This window comes from Arachis hypogaea, chromosome 7, assembly GCF_003086295.3.
Source record: "Arachis hypogaea cultivar Tifrunner chromosome 7, arahy.Tifrunner.gnm2.J5K5, whole genome shotgun sequence".
NCBI classification, from domain to species: Eukaryota; Viridiplantae; Streptophyta; class Magnoliopsida; order Fabales; family Fabaceae; genus Arachis; species Arachis hypogaea.
In genome coordinates this window covers 7,784,817-7,807,069 of record NC_092042.1, presented here as the reverse complement: position 1 = coordinate 7,807,069, position 22,253 = coordinate 7,784,817, and the positions used below count along the sequence as shown (strand labels likewise).

The 22,253-nt window shown below is 35.1% G+C and overlaps 1 long non-coding RNA gene across 1 annotated transcript; it reads right to left on the bottom strand.

Annotated features, from left to right (window-relative positions):
• Window positions 1-11,765: 11,765 nt before the first annotated feature.
• LOC112703938 (uncharacterized) lies at window positions 11,766-14,093 on the bottom strand. Its single transcript, XR_003154712.3, has 4 exons — window positions 13,918-14,093; window positions 13,772-13,826; window positions 13,555-13,683; window positions 11,766-12,083 (listed from the first exon to the last, which is right to left on the bottom strand). It is a non-coding gene; the product is annotated as an uncharacterized lncRNA (long non-coding RNA).
• Between the last annotated feature and the right edge of the window lie 8,160 nt (window positions 14,094-22,253).

The following is a 22,253-nucleotide window of genomic DNA, read 5'->3' as shown; positions in this document are numbered from 1 at the left end:
TTCATTTCCTCCCCCACCAACACACTTGAACTCCATCTTCTTCCTCCTTCAGCATTCTGAGCAGCAGCTTTGTGAGGAACCGAAGCAAAAAATGTCAAGAAAAATTAAAGCTAGAAATGTTCCTCCATTAGTGTAAATTAAAAAACAAAATTTCCTCAACCACAAAACGGACCCAACGATTACTTTGACAAACCAAATACATCTCACACAAAGAAATCGGACCCACCATTTTGCTGGGGTCATATCGCACGGTCCGATTTCTCCATTGTTCAAGTGCAAAACGGACCCTCCGATTTGCTTGTAAAATTTCCAAAACATAGAAATCGGAGGGTCCGATTACTTCCTTTTCATATCTGACCAAAATCTGTCCCACATTCCAGTGAAGCAGCCACTCAATCCATATCCCAGCACAACACCAATCCCTCCTCCATAACCAAAAAAATGAACCTCGGGTGGATTCCCCAATTTTTTTAATAATTAATTAGTAGAGTGTAATTTTTTATTATTTAATAGATTTTTTTACATATTTTTTTTTTGTTTTACCTAATTTTTATTTTTATTTTTATCTTTATCTTTATAGTAATACAAATTTTTATTTTTATCTTTATTTTTATTTTTATAGTAACAGTAGTAATAGTAATAATAATGGAGAGCTCAGATGTTGACATGACGCTCATACGTTGAGTTTGAAAATTTATTTGCTTAGGTGTCATTACTAAAAATTTTTATATTTATATTTATAAATTATAAATTATTATTTGCTTACCTTAAGTTGTTATTTTTAAATTTTAAATTATTTGTTTAGATTATTATTTTTTAAATTTTAAATTATTTTATTTAGGTTGTTATCCTTATTTTTATAGTAATACAAATAGAAAGTTTATAGGTTGTTATTTTTAAATTTTAAATTATTTTACTTATTTTTTAAATTTAACTTGTTTTATTTGAATTATTTTTTTTTTAATTTTAGCCATTTTTTTGTTGCAGCTACGTTTATATAGGAAAGGAAGACCAATACATTAAATTTTAGCTAAAATTTATTTTGTTGCAATTATTACGTGTATTTAAAACCTTTTAAATATATTTATATATTTATTTTATTTACAAATTTAATTCAAATTTAAATTAATTCAAATTCAAATTAAAAAATGAAATATAAAGATGTCCAAAAGTAGGGTAGCATAATAAAAGGTGAAGATTTTCCAAAAATACTACACTAAAGGTATTCATCAAACTGTGCGTGATCGAAAAACGAAAAAAAAATTTAAAGAAGAAAAAATTATAAATCAAATTGAATGCAACTAAGAGCTTACTTCGTGAAGATGACGAGGAGTTTTTTGGATTTCAAGGAGCAACTTGACAGAGCTTGCTAGAATGACAGACGGCATAGAAGTAGAACCTTCAAAAATAATCTGGTTGCGAGCTTTCCAGCAGTTCCAACAAATGATGGCAAGCAATTGAGGATTACGGTCAGCATTTTTCAACGGGTTAAATATCTCTGTTGATGCAGTCCACCATGTTCAAAAGTCGTTAGAACTCTGAGGGGAAGACAGTCACAAAGATAATTCTGAGACCATACGTCTTTAATTCTAGAGCAATCGATCAAATGACTGTTTCCATTGCTTCATGACAGCATGGGCATATCGGTGATGAATCTGAGTAGGCACCGAAAGTCGGCCATGGAGAGCTTTCCAGATAAATAGCTTAATTTTGTGAGGCAAGTTCAACTTCCATGGATCAATCCACATATTTTTCTACCGCATATAATTAGGGCAACTTCCATAGATCAATCCACATATTTTTCTACTGCATATAATTAGGGCAAAGTTCCAAAGGCGGATGGTAAAATAAATAGCCAATTTAGAAATTCAAATTAAAGTTAATCAAGTTTAAAAAATTTTAGTTATGAGTTAACTATAAAAGTATAACTGACGAGACATATATAGCACAACAATTCAAAGTACATCAATATATTCCTTTACAATTATATATATCCAAAATTTAAAATTTCTCTACTTATTTTAATGGCTGGTATTCACAAAATTACAGAAATCAATCTTACAATTGATAATTTGTGTGTATGCATATGAGTGATACGGTTATGAACATTACCAACTTACGAAAATTCTCCATTGACATACTCAGTTGAGATGGTTTGTCTCGATGAAGACGTGAGTTTCCTACTAATTTTTTAAATAATGTAAAATTTATATGATTTACATTTTAAATTTTTTTTGTTTATTCTCATTTAGTTGATCTTTGATTTTTGTTTATCAATTTTATGGAGGAAAAATACACGCCTCATTTAAGAGGGCTTTTGTGTCTCGATTTATGAATTTGCTAAGAGAATGAATATCTTACTAAATAAGATATTTTGGTGTTGGACTCAAGACTACACATCATGATGGGGATAGTGAAAAGAGAACTAAAACAGTTATCTTTTACGTTATCTCCCACTATCCACGTAGTAGATAACCATTTCAATTCTCTATACTGTTTCAGTTCTTTTTTTCACTATCCCATCAACTTCTCCTAACAATTGGCAAATGGTTATCATATCTTTCCTTGAACATGTACGAATTTTTTATTTTTCAAATTTAAATCAATTCAATTGGATCATAATTTAATCAAAATTTTTTTATGTATTCTTCTTTTGGTACTAATTGATCAAACATATCCATTTTAATTTTTTCTACTAACTTTTTATCTACTAATTACAAGCTACAAGTTTGGATTATTGATATTATTAATATTTTTTATTATTTTTTAATTTTTTTAAAATACGTGTATCTCGTTTACCGTGTAAACGAGATAAGAGAAAAGTATTTATTTCGATAAATATTTTTTAAATTATTTATTTTGATAATTATTATATTTATTTAATTTATAAAAATAAAAAATCCATTACAAAAGATAAAAGATGACTATTAAACAGATCTTGGGTACCTCTAATATTTTCTTAAAAATGAGGTAGTAGTCCAGGCCTTGCAAGCTGGACAGCCCATTTTATTTTCTAGCTAAAGTATTGGTATTGGATGAGCATTGTACCAAAAAAGGAAAAAAAATTATTGGATGGTGTTATCATTGGGAGTATAGTTATAAAAGGGACAAAATCGCACCATAAGGCTTGGTTTAGTGGCAACTATGTTTGTCTTGCTAAGAGGTGCACTGGGTTCAAATGTTGTTTAAGAACCTATAGTATCCATGATAATGTGTGTGAGTATGTTGTGTAGGTGTTTGAAACTTGAGTGTAATGCTTAGAATTGGGAGCTTTCCAATCCGCTTGACAAAAAAAAAAGGGGACAAAATGCTTAATCAAACCAAGTTGAAGGCAAAATTATGTAAATCTACCAAAGCAAAAAATATTTTCTGCATCACCCAAAAGCACCTTCATATGTAATTTGATTGAAACTCATTCGAATTAGAAAAACTAACACTAATTCGAATTAGTATGATGCTTGTAAATTGAAGTTGATCACTTCAAACTATGCATGCACGTAGGGTTAGTGTAATTCGAATCCAACTGATTCGAATTATGCAAGCATCCAAAGGTAAAATAACTTGAATCCACCTGAGTTGAATTATTCATGGGAGGGTCCTAGTAATTCGAATGCTTCGAATTATAAAGCCCCCAACGTATATAAATATAGTGTGAACGTAAATTTCTTCCACTAGAGTGAAAATAATGTCTAGTAAGGAGAGTTGTTTATGTTTGGTGCATTATCAAGGGTCAATTAAGAAAAAAATATGTTCTAGTGTTAAGTTTACTGATAAGGATCCTCTCAGTATTTTTCTGAAATCTACAATGAGCTTCGCTGACTTTCTGAATTTTATAATACAAAAATTTGGGCTGCAAGGCATGAAACGGGTTGAGAAGTTATTCTATCACATTCCGATCTCATGCTGCGAGATGACGTGAAATACGATTCGTTTGTCATAGGGAGTGACGAGGATTTGGAGGCCGTGTTCCATTGTCGTCGGCAGTTTTCCGAGGTCAGGACACCTGAGCTGTTAACAAAGCTGGTTGATGTGGTCTCTAGCTTAGGTGGTTCGAACCGAAATACCCAAACTCCAATAACGGCAGCCTATTCTAGTTCGACACCTGTTGGTGCATCTTCATGCGTGCCTGTGATTGCACCTCAGGACGAGCATGTGGCCTTCCTGTCGTTCGCCGTTGATCTCAACCGCAGTAGTGGCAGAGAAGTTGGTATCATTGATGGGGCGCCGATAGTGTGGGGCATCGGCTGGTATAGACGATGCATTGCCAGATGATGATGACGCTAATGATGTGGAGCCGGACATCATTGCTGATGATAGCAGCGAGTAATCCAGCTGGAACTAGTGGTTGTTCCAGCTCAGGGGCAGCTAAACTGAGAATAATTCGAATCAGGATGTGTCAAATTACTAGGGACTTCAATTCGGTGTGTTAGTTTAAATTGGTCTGTGTCGAATTATTTTAGATATCTGTGTGTGTAATTCGAATGAATATGATTCGAATTACCATATGGAGATGATGCATGCATAATTCGAATCAAGATGATTCGAATTACCATGCTCATACACAATTCGACTTTAACTAATTCAAATTACTATTTTTTTGTGTAAGTCGAATTGAGTTCATTACATAGGATGCTGCTTTTGGAAAATTCACATAGCATTTTTGTTTTTGGTTGATTCGTGTCATTTTTTGCTCCATTTGATTTAAGTGCGTGTTTTGCCCTTATAAAAACTAAATCCGCAAATGACTTGGTTAAGTCATTATTAAGTTAATGATTCAATTGGTATATAACTAGTCAAATTATTTGATTTGATAATAGTTAAATAAATATATAAAATTATAATAAATTCAAAATTTAAATAATAAAAATAATTAAATATAATATTATTATACATTATTTATATTTATAATTTAACAAATGCTTTTAGATAATATATAATTATTAGTACCAAATATAACAAGGACGACTCTTATTCAGTAGAATTGGATAAACTCTAGTTCGAATCCTGGTTTTTGAATTAATTTATAAAGAGAGTCTACTGTGATCTAATACATTAATACACTATAAACACATCGAGTCATTTATCTGAATTAGTTTATGCCAAACTTTTTATTTTTAATGAATTTGACTATCATTTGACTGAATTAATTGTGATCCGGCTTAAATGTTAAGCCCAATCAATCGGACGACTGGTTCATCAAATTTTCAATTGGATCGACCAATCCGATTCAATAGTTCTTATAATTATGACCGAGAGCCTCATTTGATGAGGTTTCTTATTTAATTGTTTAAATACCTCCACTCTAATTTCGTCAATTTACAAGGGTTAAAGATGAGATATTATTAAACCAATTTCCACGAAGATACGCGAGATCAAACTTGATCAATACTTTTTGTGTTAGTTTTTCAATGTGTCATAAAGGTACAAAAAAATTAGGAAAAGTCTAGGGGACCAGCAGTTTTGTTGAATTTTGGCCAGTATGTAACTAGCAGAGGAAGGTAAGCCATTAGATGAAATCTCACACCAATCTCACACCATCAAATCATCATTGATGGCTAGTTGATGGCTAACAATCACAAAAATTGCTGGCCCCTAGTATTACTCAAAAAATTATGCCGAGGTTAGTGTCTTAGTTGCTTGATTTTACATTTTATAAATTCAGTAAAATACTCTTCAATTTTACTTCACATCGGACAAGAGTACTTGCGGCGAACTATTTTGTTCTTGAATGTTCCATTGATGGATGTCAGCATCCAAGAGATTAAGTGACTATCATCTTGTTTTCATTGCTTGAAAATAGCATATTCAATTTCTGATTCTTGATCAGTAGTTGATGAGAATTGTAGAGGAATTCTTTTTTTGAAGGTGATCTTCAAAGCCTTGACCTTGAATAGCAACAAAAGTCTGGAAGTTTGTCTCGCATAATTTGTCACTAATGGCATTAAGAAAACGTTGCTGGTAAATGATCTGTGTTGATGCAATGTTGTTAACAGCATAATTGTTAACCATAGAGGAGATAGAATTGTTGGGGCTTGGTGGGGTTTCGTTGGGGTTGGCCATGAATCTTTAGAAACCTAAGGCTCTAGATACCTTAAAGGAGTTTTGAAAGGTTTCTTGAAGTACAAGAAAGACAGAGAATATGAACTAACTTCAATTAGAGTGTAAAATACAACTATGAACACTAGCTTTCACATTACTAACAGTGCTTTATATAGCAACAATAGTATAACAAGAAAAACAAGAAAGAGAGCTCGATAAGTATAACAAAATTATAACAAATTTGTACACCTAAATCACACAATCTTAAACTCTCTCGATCTCAGCTTCGTTAACAAATCTGCTAGCTAAATTAGTAAATTGCGTATCAAACTTCACTCTATTCCATCAATCTTCTATGACAATTTTAGTATAGTATTACTTGTTGTTAATTCTATCTTTCATAATAGTAGAAATCACTTCCAACTTGATGTTCAGATCATTCGAAGGCTCTTCATGTGGTATATATACCTGGAATTGAATAAGTAGTTGACATTTTTATAAAGCCTTTGTCAATCATTTTCTTTGAGAAACTTAAACTTAAATTTCGAGTGATTTAAAGACCTCACTCGAGTTTAGAGAGGGGGAGGGAAGGGAGTTGTTAAGGAAGCTAAAGATCAAGTAAGATTAAAATTGTGTCATTTAGACGTACGAGTTTGTCATAATTTTGTTATACTTACTACTATTATTGTTGTTATATAAAGCAATGTTATGTAATGTGAGAGTTAGGTTTGGTGTGATAAAACTTTTTAAAGAGGTGTTTGTATTTTTGTTTTGTGTTTGATAAATTAAAAGTTTGTGTGTTTTAATTTGCAGTTTTTAAAAGTTAGGAGTATTTTTAAAAGTATTTAGGAAGAGTTTTTTAAAATTAGTTTGTGTTTATTAAAATTAAATTAAAAAATCTAATATATATAATCTCATACATTAATTAATATTTAATAAGGAGAGTTGTTTGCTATTTGGAGAGGTATTCTTTTAGCCTGGGACTCAAAGCAAAGAGATATTATATGTAAGGTTCTGAAAATCAGTTCAAATCGGTCGGTCGAACCGGTCGAACCGTGAATCGAGGGGAAAAGCGGTTCGAACAACAGGTAAAACCACATATTTTGAAAACCGTGATCAAACCGGCAAACCGGTCGGTCGGACCGAACCGTGATCCGGCCGATTTTTGGAGAACACAACTAAACGTTGCCGTTTTTCACTGATTCACTCACTGAACCAGTAATTCCTAATCTAATCTTACTCCATCGCGCAAGCCCTAGCCCCTAATCAATCTCCATTTTCCTCTCCGTCTCTCACACACACTCCATCCAGGGAGGAGGGCTGCCTCTCAAGTTTCAATCTCATCGAGCTCACCTTCGTTCAGCCACCGCCTCGTGCTCGCTCATTTTTCCTCCATCGCGCAACAGCCATCGCAACCTTCGAAGCCTCCGTCGCGCAACCTTCGAAGCCACCATCTTCTCCACCAGTCTTGCATGCTCTGTCTTCCTTGGTCACTCAGTGTCTCTGGCTCTGTCTCTCGGTGTCTCTTTCCCCCTCTGAACCACTGGCTGTTGCATGCTCTGTAGGTAATTTTTTTAATTAACTATGAATTTATGATTGAACTCTGATATAGTGAAGCTCTGTGAACTCTGAATTTATGATTGACTGATATAGTGAAGCTATGTGAACTTTGATTCTAGTAATTCAACTGTGAACTGAAATGGTGATATAGTGATATAGTTTTTTGGTGAACTGTGAAGTGTGAACTAATATAGTGACATAGTGATTGAATAAATGATTGAATATTGTTTTTGTTATTTTGATTTTTAGTTTTAATTGATCTTATTAACTTGTTAATTTGATAAATTATTGTTTTGGTGTTGTTCTTGACCTTTTGAGTGTTATATTGTGTTTTGTTGTTATTGATTTAATAAATTGTTCATTGAGTGGAAGATGAAAACCTGCCATGATAAACCTACTCCTGCCATGATAAACCTGTCATGTTAAACCTACTCAATTCATTTCATTCTTGGCATTCATAACAAGACTTTTCATTTTATTGCAGTAGTGGTAGTACATCTTAATGAAGCTATAATGATGTAAGCATGGATAAATCACAAGCTTGATATCTAACACATTTTATTCCACAAACAGAAAATTCACATGACAAAAAAAAGAAGAAGAAAGAAAACACATGAAGCTTTGCATGGCCTCTGATCTCCTCTGGTTGTTCTGTTAGGCATATCCACAAACAAGTCTCGCAAGCCACAAGGGTTTGATGATTGATGATAAACTTGGATGTTGGCATTTTATGTTTGGTTGGTTGTTTTTGTTATTTGATTTTTGAGTTTGTATTTGAATGAGATTATAATATTCTGGTTTATGTAGTATTTTTAAGGGTTAAGTATGATTTTGGTCCCTAATGTAGGGGCTGAAAATTTCTTTCGTCCCTCGGCTTTTTTTTGCTCGAAAATGGTCCCCAAAGTTTCAGTTTGTTTTAAAATCGTCCTTTTTACCAATTATATTTTTTTTATTACCAAATTACCCTTTATTAAAAAAATTATAAAATAAAATAAATATAAAATAAATAAATAAAAAAAGAAAAAAAAGAAAGAAAGGGGGGATAACAGAAGCGGGGGTGGGTGGGGAGAAAAGGGGGAGGGAGAAAAGGGAGGGAGGGGGTGGGGAGGGAGAAAAGGGGGGGAGGGGGGTGGAGGGGGAGACCCATGCCGCTGCACCGTCGCTACCCGCCGCCTCCGCCCGCCGCTGCACCGCCGCCCATGTCCGCCGTTACACCGCTTTCTTCTTCTTCTTCTCCCGCCGCCACACTCACCGCCGCCCCACCCACCGCCGCCCCCTTTTTCTTCTTCTTCTTCATCTTCTTCTTCTTCTCCCGCCGCCATACCCACCGCCGCCCTTCTTCTTCTTCTTCTTCTTCTTCTTTTTCTTCCTCCCACCGCCGCCCCCCACTGCTTCCCGCTGCCGCACCCACCGCCGTCCCCCGCTTCTTTTTCTTCTTCTGTGAATTCTGTGAATTGAATTTTTTTGTGAAATTTCTGGATCTGAATTTTTGTTTATCTGAGTTGAGTTCTGGATCTTTTATGATGATTTTATGAGTTAAGTTTTTGTTTGTCTGAATTTGAATTATGGATCTGAGTTTTGGATCTGAGTTCTGATGAGGATGACGATAATGATGTTGATTTTCTGAGTTTGGCAGTGGATGGGGGTGGTGGTGGTGGTTCTAGTTCTGGTGGTGGTGGTGGTGGCATGATTTTGGGGAAGAAGGGGTAGGGGCATTTTGGTCCGAAGGACCATTTTAAAACAAACTGAAACTTTGGGGACCATTTTAAAGCGAAAAAAAAGTCGAGGGACGAAAGAAATTTTCAACCCCTACATTAGGGACCAAAATCATACTTAACCCTGTTTTTAATTTAGATGATATTTTAAAATTTATATTAGACTACAATTATGTTTTAGTGTGTTTATTTATATTTTATTATAAAACGATTTTTTCGGTTCAACTACAGTCAAACCGGTTGATCCTATGAACCAATGAACCAGTAATTAGAACAGTTCGATGACCGGTTCGGTTTTCAAAACCTTGATTATATGTGAGATAGACTGTATGGAAGCCTTTATTATTTTCAATCATTTACAGGATTGCTCTGGTTTTATTGATCCTTTGGTGTTAAAAATTTGAATATCATGTCATTGGAAATGACGTGCTGATCTCCAGTTGATATTGAGAAATGCAAATTCAGTAACATACATTATGGCAAAGACTGCAATGGGAACCCTTTCACCCCAAGTGGAACTTTTGTTGTCTTAGAAAGAGTTTGAGAGTAGTATTCAGCGAAACTGTATTTCTTAAGTAGTTTTGTGTTTATTTTTTCTTGGTTTAATTACTCTGTTGGTCTTTATAGTTTCGCGAAATTTTCAACTAGGTCCCTATACTTTTTTTGTCTTTTAATTGGATCCCTGCACCAATTTTTTTTTAATTGAGTCTCTATACTTTTTTTTCTTTTTATTTGAGTCCATGTACCAATTTTTTTTTAGTTAGGTCCCTATACAATTAAGCCAATTACTACCAAGAGGGACCTAATTGCAAAAAAATTAGTGCAAGGACCCAATTAAAAGGAAAAAAAGTATAGAGACCTAATTGAAAATTTTGCAAAACTATAAGAACCAACAGAATAATTAAACTTTTTTCTTTCTTAGTTGTTGTTGGTTTTCTTTTCAGTGACCAAAAAATTTTTGTAAAAACTATTTTAAAAGTATCTAATATCTATTAAAATATTTTACTAAATACATTTGTTGTTATTTATACTTATTAAAAATTATTTTTAATTTAATTTATCAAACTAAGCTTTAGTATTTATAGTTATATTTTATATTTTTAATTCAAATTAGTTTATATTCTCTGCCTTCTAGTCTTCGTCTTTCTTATATTTTAAAAAATCTTTTAAAATTTCTTTAACATCTATTATATCTTACTAATTTTATAACTAAAATATGTCACATATCACTTTTTTATTATAATTAAAATTAAATCTTTTTCTCTAATATTAAAGAGTTTTCTCCTCCTCCTACTCTCTTTTTTTCTTTATCTCTCTTATTCTATAGTCTATACCTACTCTATCTCTTTTATATATCATTATCAATGACTAATTACAAATTTGACAATCAAAATATATAACATGATATTCTCTAATTGTAATTAAAATTAAATTGAAATTGAAATATTAAAATTAAAATATAGCTATATTATATTATTAATTTAACAACTAAAATATATCAATGACACTCTCTCATTAAAATTAAAATAAAATATTTTCTCCAAAATTAATAAATTTTCTTCTCCTATTCTCTTATCTACCTCTCTCTTCTTTTCTATCTCTCTCTACTCTTCTCATTTTATATATAACTTATAATTTATATTTTATATTACTAATTGGTAAACTAAAATGTGTCACGAGACATTCTTTCACTACGGTTAGAATAAAATATTTTTCTCTAAAATTAGCAAATTCTCTCTCTTCTTTTTCTTTATCTTTCTCTTTCTTTTCTCTCTCATTTTTTATCTCTTTCTACATTTTAGTTTTACAAAAAAAATAATAAAATAAAATATTTCAAATAAATTCATAAAATTATAAAAAATACATTAAATTTATAATTACATATAATTAAAAATTAATTTCATAATATTATTCACATAAATATTTTATTATTATTGTTTTATGCATACTTTATTAGTTTTTTATTTAGTTTTAAATTTTCACCACTTATCTTTTTAATCTATATTTTCGTTCACTTCTCTTCCTTCAAATATTTATTACATATAATTCAACTGATAGAGTTTTTTCTATATGATCTTTTTATAAAAGTAGTTTGGTTCTATAAATATTTAATTTCATCTCATCACTCATAATCTATAATATCAAGACAAAATCAATATAATTTCTAAAGATTTATATTCTCGTAATATTATTACGGACAAAAACACAAGTTACGGTATAAAATTATAGGTTTAATTATTCTGCAGGTGTAACACCCTACCACATTAAGCTTTACGCTTAAGTCGTAAAACAGAGGTGGTGTGGTATTACGACCTCTAAAATAAAATGAGTACACATAATAGCAGAAGAATTATAATATGCTAGGAGCCTTGAAGAATAGAGGAAATAAAAAAATCGCGAATATAAAAGCACAACGCTCGAGAAATGAGTTAACTTGCGTGCAAAGAAAGCTACAGCTATCAAGTGTCAAGTAACCCAAAACAGGAATAGAGAGTCAAAGATACAAAATAACGAGCTCCTGACTCAGCCTGCGAAGTCAAGACTGGCCGGAGAATATACACACATATATACATATATATACATATCCAAAACCCAAATGTACATAAACAAAATCCTGCCTCTCCATACACCTCTAGGAGGATAAAAAAGAATAAGTTATGTGGAGAGAAAGCTAAGTACATATATATACATCATAGGATAACAAAATAACCCAGTAACCACTCCGCTTCAAGAGTCCAGACGCCTAACGAGATGCCTCTTGACCTGCATCTGAAAAACAATAACATAGTATGGAATGAGAACCGGAGGTTCTCAGTATGGTAAAGGTGCCACACACATAATATATAAGGTCCTGGGAATGCCAGAGGCAATCCTAGAACGCCGACACTCAGATTATAGAGCTTAAAGTATTAAATAGAAGCCATAAAAGGTGGTTTACTAAGGATATTTAAACCTAACTTAACTTAACCTTAAATCTAAATCCCATTCTGCCATTCCTCCTTACCTCCAACTCCATCATGCATTTTCACAGACAGGTAAACAAACAAAGGCAAACACAAGAAGGTTACAAGTACTGCAGATAACAAATATACATTTAACATGGCAAGTACATTTAGGCACACCCAGTTAATACACAAGCAAGTAATTCAAGTAATATGCATATGATGCATGCCTGTCCTATGGCTGATGAGGCTCATCTGTCAGTTATCCAGCCAACCCGACAAGTCTGAATTGTACTTAGACTGTCCCCCGACGTGCATCCCCAAGAGTCTATACATAGTTTTTCTCAAATAATCAATAATACTCAAAAGGGGTAACATTCCCGGGAATTTATATAGTGCCCGGTCACACACTTACGTCGTAGGGTCAACAGAGTATCGAGTTTTCAACCTGGTACACGTGGTGGCAAGCCACGGCACTTAATCCAGGGAATCTCGTATCTCAGATTATTCAAATTCATAAGCCATATAAATAATTCAATTATAATTCATCAACATCAACATCATTCTCAATCGCATTTCATTCATCATCATACATCAATTATATTCAATCCTTATCCTTCATTATCACACCTCCCATTCCGTCCATCAATAGTTCCAATTCAAAACATAACTCATTCTTTCCTAAGTGAATCAAACTTAAAACATACTCATTTTCTTAATAACTCTAAATCAAACCATATAACCTTTGAATCTAAATCTTTTTAAATAATCATATAAACAAAATCTCTAATTTTTTATAAAATTTCGGCAGCATCTCCTCTAAAACTCGGACTTTGCCACCCTTTTCGGCTTCAAACCTGCTTTCTTTTCAATTCAACATACCCTTCCTCATTATCATAACAATCTCCACAAAAAATCTACCTCAGATCAACAATTAAACTCATACAATATTCAAATCCAACAACCAAAATTCAACTAAGAGTCATAGTTCACAAATCCTAGGCTTTTAACACAAAATACCTCAAATCAATAATTCACCGAATCATTAATTAATCAACAAGCACCAAACCAACTATGTTCATCAACAATAACATTCAACTATAATTCTCTCCAAATTAACATAACAACATTCACCATCCAAAATTAATAACTAATTATCCAATAAACTTCAACCAATTATATTCATCGACAAATTACTAAATATTAAACATACACATGCATTCCAACTTATCCTATGGTCATCTAGCCTAAGTTTTCACAGAACATTATATATTAAATGCAAGAAACCTAAACCATACCTTGGCCGATTTCCACGTAACGACCAAAGAAAATTATTTAAAACCAAGGCACCCCTTCAAAATTCAACTAATCAGCTTCCTCCAAGTTCCAATATTCATAATTTCAAGCTCCAATTATTTATTCACAACCTAATACACATTCATAACACATATATACCCAATTTAATACTCAAAGCTCAAATTCAAAGAAAATAAAATAGAATTATCGTATCCTCACCTTACCCAAACTTCACATAAGTAAGAGTGAATGTTTTTCTCAAGCTAATTGGATCCTAAAACATCAAAAATCAAAGAAATTCAATACCCATTCTCAAAACTCGAAAATTGGGGGAAAAGAGTGGCTAAGAATATTTGAGGGCTTACCTATGAAATTGTTCCGGTAGAAATGTAGAGGTCGACGCGATGGACGCGTGGCCGCAAACGGTGCGGCGATCGGAGCTCGGATCGGAAAGTTACGGCGCCTTGAACTTGGAACGAGGGTTCGGACCCTTTTCTTCTTCTCCCTGGACGCAAGCTTTCAGCGTCACGTTGCTGAAATGAGGGAGATGCAATGCGTGGGTTCATTTAAAAGGGCTGGTCCGGTTGGACCGATAGTTCGGTTCGGGTCCGGTTCAACCGGTTCGGTCCGTTCGGTCCAATCTTGGACCGTTTTCTTCGAAATTGGTGTCAAAATTCTCGTTTCGATAAGCTCTATCCTAATTTAATATAATATTCACATTTATAATCCTCCTGATTAAAAACTAATTTATTGACTAATTATTTACTAATTTAATGGGGTTTACATTCTACCCACCTAATAAAGAATTTTGCCCTCAAAATTCAAATCTAGTTACCTGAAAAGAGATGTGGATAGTCCTTTCGCATATTTGATTTGAGTTTCCAGGTATGTTCCTCGATACCAGCTCGACTCCAAGCTACTTTTACCAATGATACTTCCCTTCCTCGTAATCGTTTAACACTGGTGTCATCAATCCTCACCTGAATTACTGGGAGTGTTAGATCTTCTCTCACTTGGATTGGTTCTGGTTCTAGAACATGACTTGCATCAGGGGTATACTTCCTAAGCTGAGACACATGAAACATGTCGTGCAAATTCGAAAGATATGGCGGTAAGGCAATTCTATAAGCCACTGGCCCAATCCTCTTCAGAATCTCAAAGGGTCCAATATAACGGGGATTCAGCTTCTTAGTCTTAATAGCTCTTCCCACGCCAGTGGTTGGTGTAACTTTCAGAAAGACATGTTCTCCTTCTTCGAATTCCAAAGGCTTTCGCCTCTGATCAGCATAGCTCTTCTGGCGGCTTTGGGTTATAAGCATTCGACTACGAATCTTCTTTATCTGCTCAATCGTTTCAGCTATCATTTCAGGCCCTAATAAACTCCTTTCTCCAGTTTCATACCAACATAGTGGAGACTGACATTTTCTGCCATACAGAGCCTCATATGGAGCCATTCCGATGCTCGCATGATAGTTATTATTATAAGCAAATTCAATTAATGGCATATACCGATCTCAGCTCGCAGGATGGTCCAAAACACAAGCCCTTAGCATATCCTCCAAGGTCTGAATAGTTCTTTCTGACTGACCATCTGTCTGAGGGTGATACGCAGTACTCAAGCTTAGCTGAGTTCCAAATGCACGCTAAAAAGCTCCCCAGAACCTTGATGTAAAGCGAGGATCCCTGTCAGATATAATGGTAGAAGGCACGCCATGCAACCTGACAATCTCTTTAATATACATTCGAGCTAATTCTTCCATTGAACAACTTATTCGGATAGGAAGAAAGTGAGCTGATTTTGTCAGTCGATCCACAACCACCCAAATAGCGTCACAACCAGATCGGGTTCTAGGCAAACCTATTACAAAATCCATTGCGATACTCTCCCATTTCTATTGTGGAATCTCCAAAGGCTGAAGGGTTCCTGATGGTCTCTGATGCTCAATCTTAACCTTCTGACATGTTAAACATTTAGATACATGCAAGGCCACATCATTCTTCATCCCTGGCCACCAGAACATCGCTTTCAGATCCTGATACATTTTAGTACTCCCTAGGTGAATTGAGAATCCACTCTTATGAGCTTCCTTCAAAATACTCTGTCGCAGGTCTCCGATATCTGGCACAATAATCCGGTTCTTGAACCTCCACAAACCATCCTGACCTTCTGACACTCTCCACTGTTTTCCCTGTTCAACTGCTGGTAATACCTTACGTAACGCTTCACCGTCTCGATGGGCCTTCAGAAGTTCTGATTTAAAATCACTTGAAATCTGCAATTGACTCAAACATAGGATTCCAGATTCTTCTCTAATTCCCAAATTCAAACCTTGAAATGCCCTTAGTAATTCTTCTTCCCGTAACATCATCCAAGCTGCATATAAAGACTTTCGACTCAAGGCGTCTGCCACAACTTTCGCTTTTCCTGGATGATAATTCAATTCAAAATCATAATCTTTCAGAAGTTCCATCCATCTCCTCTGACGCATACTCAACTCTTTCTGCTCAAAAACATATTTCAAACTCTTATGGTCTGAGAAAACATGAAACTTAACGCCATAAAGATAATGTCTCCAAATCTTTAAAACAAACACAACAGCAGCAAGTTCCAAATCATGTGCCGGATAGTTCATTTCATGCGGCCTTAATTGCCGTGAGGCGTATGCTACAATATTTTGGTGCTGCATCAGAACGCACCCCAAACCTTTCAGAGATGCATCACAATACACTTCAAACGGTTCACTTGGTTCAGGTAATACCAATATAGGTGCAGTATTTAACCTATGCTTTAATGCTTGGAAACTCTCTTCACATTTCGGAGTCCAGATAAAAAGCGTATCATTCCTAGTCAATTTAGTTAAAGGTAAGGCGAGCTGTGAAAATCCCTTAATGAATCTGCGATAATACCCCGCCAAACCTAGGAAACTCCTTATCTCTGTCACTGAAGTTGGTCGCTCCCAATTCATCACTTCTTCCACCTTAGCAGGATCCATAGCTATTCCCTGCTTACTCACCACGTGGCCGAGAAACTTCACTTCACTCTTTCAGAACTCACATTTAGATAACTTAGCATATGACTTTCTGTCTCTCAGAATTTGCAGCACAGTTCGCAAGTGATCAGCATGCTTCTCTTCAGTCTTAGAATAAACAAGAATGTCATCAATGAAGACAATAACAAACTTGTCCAAATATGGTCGGAAAATCCTGTTCATATAATCCATAAATACTGCGGGGCATTAGTTAACCCGAAAGACATCACTGTATACTCATAATGACCATAACGGGTTCTGAAAGTAATTTTCGGAATATCCTCGTCTCTAACCCTTATCTGATGATAACTAGATCGTAGATCAATCTTAGAAAACACACCGGCACCCTGTAACTGATCCATTAGATCATCGATTCTAGGCAACGGATATTTATTCTTCACAGTGATCTTATTCAATTGCCGATAGTCGACACACAACCGCATATTTCCATCCTTCTTCTTTACTAGTAACACTGGTGCTCCCCACGGAGAAACATTTGGTCGGATGAAATGCTTACCTAACAGATCTTCCAGCTGAGCTTTCAGTTCAGCCATTTCTAAAGGTGACATCCTATAAGGAGTAATTGACGATTGGATTTTTGACGGTTTAGAATTCACAAATGAGTTCTCGTTGCAAGTATAGTTTCTAAACCAATCACTAATCCTTTCATACAAAAAGTTGTTTGTCACAAGTAACAAACCCCTAAATTTATAAACCGAAGTATTGGACCTCGGATCGTTCTCCCTAGGAATTGTAATGAAGTGTCTTGTTATTGGTTGTGAATTATATTTGGGGTTTTTAAGCTTTTGGACAAGAAATATAAATGGCAAAGAAAATAAACTAACAACTAACAAAGCTCTTGGCAAGATATGAGAACTAGAAGTTCTATCCTAGTTATCCTTCTCAATTGTGATGAGAATTGTTCATTGCTACCACTTAGTTAACCCTTACTAAAGAAAGGAAAGTCAAGCGGATGAATTGACTTGAGCCACAAGTCCTAGCCAACTCCCAAGGAAAGACTAGCTTTAGTGCACTCCAAACCAATTAGCAATCTCTCCAATTATCAATCAACAAGGGAATTAGATAACTCAAGTGTCACTAATTACTCTACCTAGGCCAAGAGTATAAAATTCTATTCTAAAATCCAACCAAGCATTTCATCAAACACTTGGAAGGCATAAAAGGAAAGCATAGTAAAATTGCAAGAAAATTAATTTTACACTACTCAATTGCAAGGAATTAAACAACAACTAATCAAATGAACACAATTATTATGAATTACCTCTAATGGAATTGGAAGAAAGTAGAAGGAACAATACTAGATCTACAACAAAGCATAAGAACAACATAAAAGAGATTACAACAAAAGAATAAAAGAAGAATGAATCTAACAACAATGAATTGAGATGTAGAAGTAGAAGAAAGCAAAGACTAAAACCTAGATCTAAGAACTAATCCTAATCCTAATCCTAATTCTAGAGAAAAGAGAGAGCTTCTCTCTCTAGAAACTAACTCTAAACTAATCCTAATGTGTGTGAATGATTGGAATCCCCTTTGCTCTTCAATCCTTGGCTTTAAATAGCATCTTTGGCGCCAAAGTTAGTTGGAATTGGGCCCCACAACCCTTCAGAATTCGTTGGTTGCGAATTCATTAAAAAATCATATATCAGCACTGACGCGTACGCGCACAGCACGCGTACGCGTCCATGGGGTGATTCGCAGGTGCGCGCAAGCGCCAGGTGCGCGCGCGCGTCCATGGGCGAGTTCAACTTCTTTGACTTTTCATGATTTCTCCACTTTGCATGCTTTCCTCCTCACTCCTTTGATCCATTCCTAGCCTTTTCAATCTGAAATCACTAACAAACATATCAAGGCATCTAGTGGAATCAAAGGGAGATTAAAACCATCAAATTAAGGGTCTAGAAGCATGTTTTCACATCTAGGCACAAATAAGGAGACAATCACAAAACCATGCTATTTCATTGAATAAATGTGGGTAAAAGGTTATAAAATCCCCTAAAATCAATACAAGATAACCGTCAAAATGGGGTTTGTCAACCTCCCCACACTTAAACCTTAGCATGTCCTCATGCTTAAACCAAGAATGAAGTAAAGGTATGGCATTTATTCAATGGAACTAATTAAATGCAATCTACCTATATGCAACTATCTAAATGAATGCAATTGCTTGGTCAAAATAAATCAACTCTCAAGAAGCACATATGCACAAGGGTTAAGGACTAGCAAGTCTAATCCACAATTGAATTGAGTTATTAAATATTTTTACAAACTTGCATGAAAAGAGATGATCATAGGTGAAAACATGTAATTGAGCATCGAACCCTCACCGGTAGTGTTGCACTCTATTCGCTCAAGTGTTTAGGGTTGATTCTCTCGATTCTCTCCTAATCATGATTTCTAAGATTTGTTTTTCTTCTAACAATCAACAAATATTTCATGCATGCATACATATATCATGAGGTCTTTTCTTTAGGTTGTAATGGGGCTAGGGTCAAGGTAGGATGCATATATGGTTAAGTGAGCTTTAAATTTGGATCTTTGATAAACTTAAACTTCCCACCTAACCTATGACATCCTATACAATTAAGTTCTACTCTAACTACCCATTTTTTCACTTTTTCACATACTCATGCATTTTCTTTTCATTTCACAACACTTATGCATTGATCTTTATTGAGCTTCACTTTGCTTTGGGGCATTTTGTCCCCTTTTATTGCTTTTCTCTTTTTCTTCTTTTTCTTTCTTTTTTCTATTTTTTTTCTTTTTCTTTTCCATATTATTTTTCTCTTATTTTTTTCTTTTTTTTTCTTTTGTTTTTCTCATTTTTTTCTTTCTATATACAAGAACCTCAATGCATAAAGTTTTACATTTGATCAATACATGAGTATGTACCCAATTTCCAATATTTTCAATAATAATACAAAACTACCCTTTTATTCACCCAATGTCCCAAGATTCCCACACTTGAATGATACTCACACACACTAGCCTAAGCTAATCAAAGATCCAAATTAAGGACTTGTATTGTTTTCCGCTTTAGGCTTGTAATGTGCTAAATTAAAGAACAAGTGGGTTAAGCGTAGGCTCAAATTTGGCTAACAATGGAAGATAAAAGGTTGGCTATTTGGATAAGTGAGCTAATGAAATGATGGCCTCAATCATATAAATGCATGTATACATAAAATAATGGACATAAAGAATCAAACAAATCAAAGATTACATTCATAGAAAGAGAATAATGCACACAAGAAGGAAAATAAGTGGTTATAAGATGTAACCACACCATTAGGCTCAAATCTCACTTGCTTGTGTTCTTTAGCTCAAAAACATGATCCACAATATATATAATTCAAGCAAGTTCTATGAAAAGTTTTTACTCAAATCAATTGAGGTGCCCTATATATAGAAATCTTGAAAAATTCCATTATTTTGACTAAGCTTATTGTGTATATATATGCAAAAATAGGAGAATGCAAGTAAGAATCCTAAAATCCTAGAATGAAATGCAAAAGTGTTGGGATTAGAAACTTGTCACCCAAAATCGCCGAACGGTCGGACGACCTCCCCACACTTAAAAGTTTGCACCGTCCTCGGTGCACGCAAAGGAGAGCTAGGTGGACGGGTTGCTACAATTGATGAGCTCCTTCAAAAGGTTGTGCGGATGACTTGTTTGTTGCCCCATTTAAAGCTATTCATTTCTCCCTTCTTGGTGGCCAACCTAAAAGGAAAGAAAAAGAAAGAAAGTGAAGCCTATAACAAAGATATCAGGGCAATTAGAGCATAGGCGGGGGCTAATGCCAATAAAGGTATGGTTCTCTACTACATGGTAGCTACAACATGTGAGTGAGAAAACAATGTAAGCTAAGGCATATCATTAAGCCTGATGCAAGAGTAAAGTTAAAGCATGAAGAGTGTATTGAGCATCAAGTTCAAATGAGAAGAAGTGAGTCATGAAAGACAATATGAGGTCATATCAATGCACAAGGACATAAGAGTCGTACAAGATGAAGCATTGATTTAAAAGTTTCATCACCCAACAATATCAAACAAGTCAAGAAGCACCAAAATAATGCAAGGAATCCTCAACAATTGAGTAGGAAGATGCAACACCATTATTAAAATGACTTAGAAAAAAACGAAAACATGCTATAGAAACAAAATGAAAATGGAAAGAGTAGAAGTATGCGAATGCAGTGAGCAAAGGAAAATGGAAGATGAGAAAAAAAACTCTTTTTTTTTACCGACGCGTTCGCGTCATGCGTGCTTACGCGTCGATGTGCGTATTGGTTGAAGGACGCGTACGCGCCATGTGCGCGCACGCGTGCATCAAGTTAGGCCGGAGGCATAATGTCGGCCCAAGTCTAGCACAACTCTCGGGTAAAAGTACTGGGGGTGCAGATTGTGCAATCGACGCGCGCGCGCACAGTGTGCGTGCGCGTGCATTGCGGACTTAAGGTCATGTGCGCGTACGCGCCAGGTGCGCGCACGCGTGCATAGACTTGTGCCTCAGGCCCAATGTTTGCACAATGTAGGCCTAACTCTCGGGTTTTTTGGCTGGAAGTGAAATTTTGCATCCATGCGTACGCGTACAGTGCGCGTCCGCGTGGATGGTCGAAAAATGCTCAGGTGCGCGCACGCGTCATGTGCGCGCATGCGTGGATGGTGTTTTGTTTTTCAAATTTTTTTTTTTTGAGTTCTTGCACCAATCCAAGCCTTTCAATCCTCCAAACAGATACCAAAACACCCTAGAACCTTATTCAACATACTATACTACTAACTAAACTCAATAAAACAATAAAAACAAGAAATTAAACTAATTCTACCAATATTTACAAAAGATAAAAATGAAAATGAGAATCTACCTACAATGGCAACTCAATTCACTTATTAACAAACTAAAAGAGTATGGAAAGAGTTTACCATGGTGGGGTGTCTCCCACCTAGCACTTTTATTTATTGTCCTTAAGTTGGACTTATGGGGAGCTTCTTATCAAGGTGGCTTGTGCTTGTACTCATCTTGGAACTTCCACCAATGCTTGGACTTCCATTGTGCCCCAAGATTTCTCATGGATTGAGCCAAGTGTTGATGGAGTTCTTCACAAGCTTGGGGCTCCCAAAGTTGATCCTCTTCTTGTGATCCGGGGTCCCACACTTTGTTTTCACACCCGTCTTGAAGTTGATCATCATTATTAGTCCAACCGGGTGGTGAGTAGGGTGAATTCTCAATATAGTGGCCAACAATCCTCCTAGACCCATCTATTTGAGCACTACTCCAACCTTTATATCTCATGTTTGATGCATTAACTATAATGAGCCTTGATTTGGAACGCCAACCACGAAACATCTTTCGCTTACGCTTCATCCCACAAAGCATCCTAAGTTGACCATCCGTTTCAAGCAAGCCATACTCAAGTGGGACAATAAGGCTAATAGAAATTAATTTTACCCACTCAAGTGAAGGAGTAGATGACAACCTAGGCAAAGATGCTTCCAACGATCTTGACAAAGCGTATTCCACTCCCATCCTTTTATTTCTAAGGACTTCCACCTCTTCACAAGATCTCTTAATCTCAATCCTTTGTTCAACAATTTTATCTAAACCTTTTTCTTTACTCAAATCATAATAGGGAGGGTGAGAAAAATTTACCTCC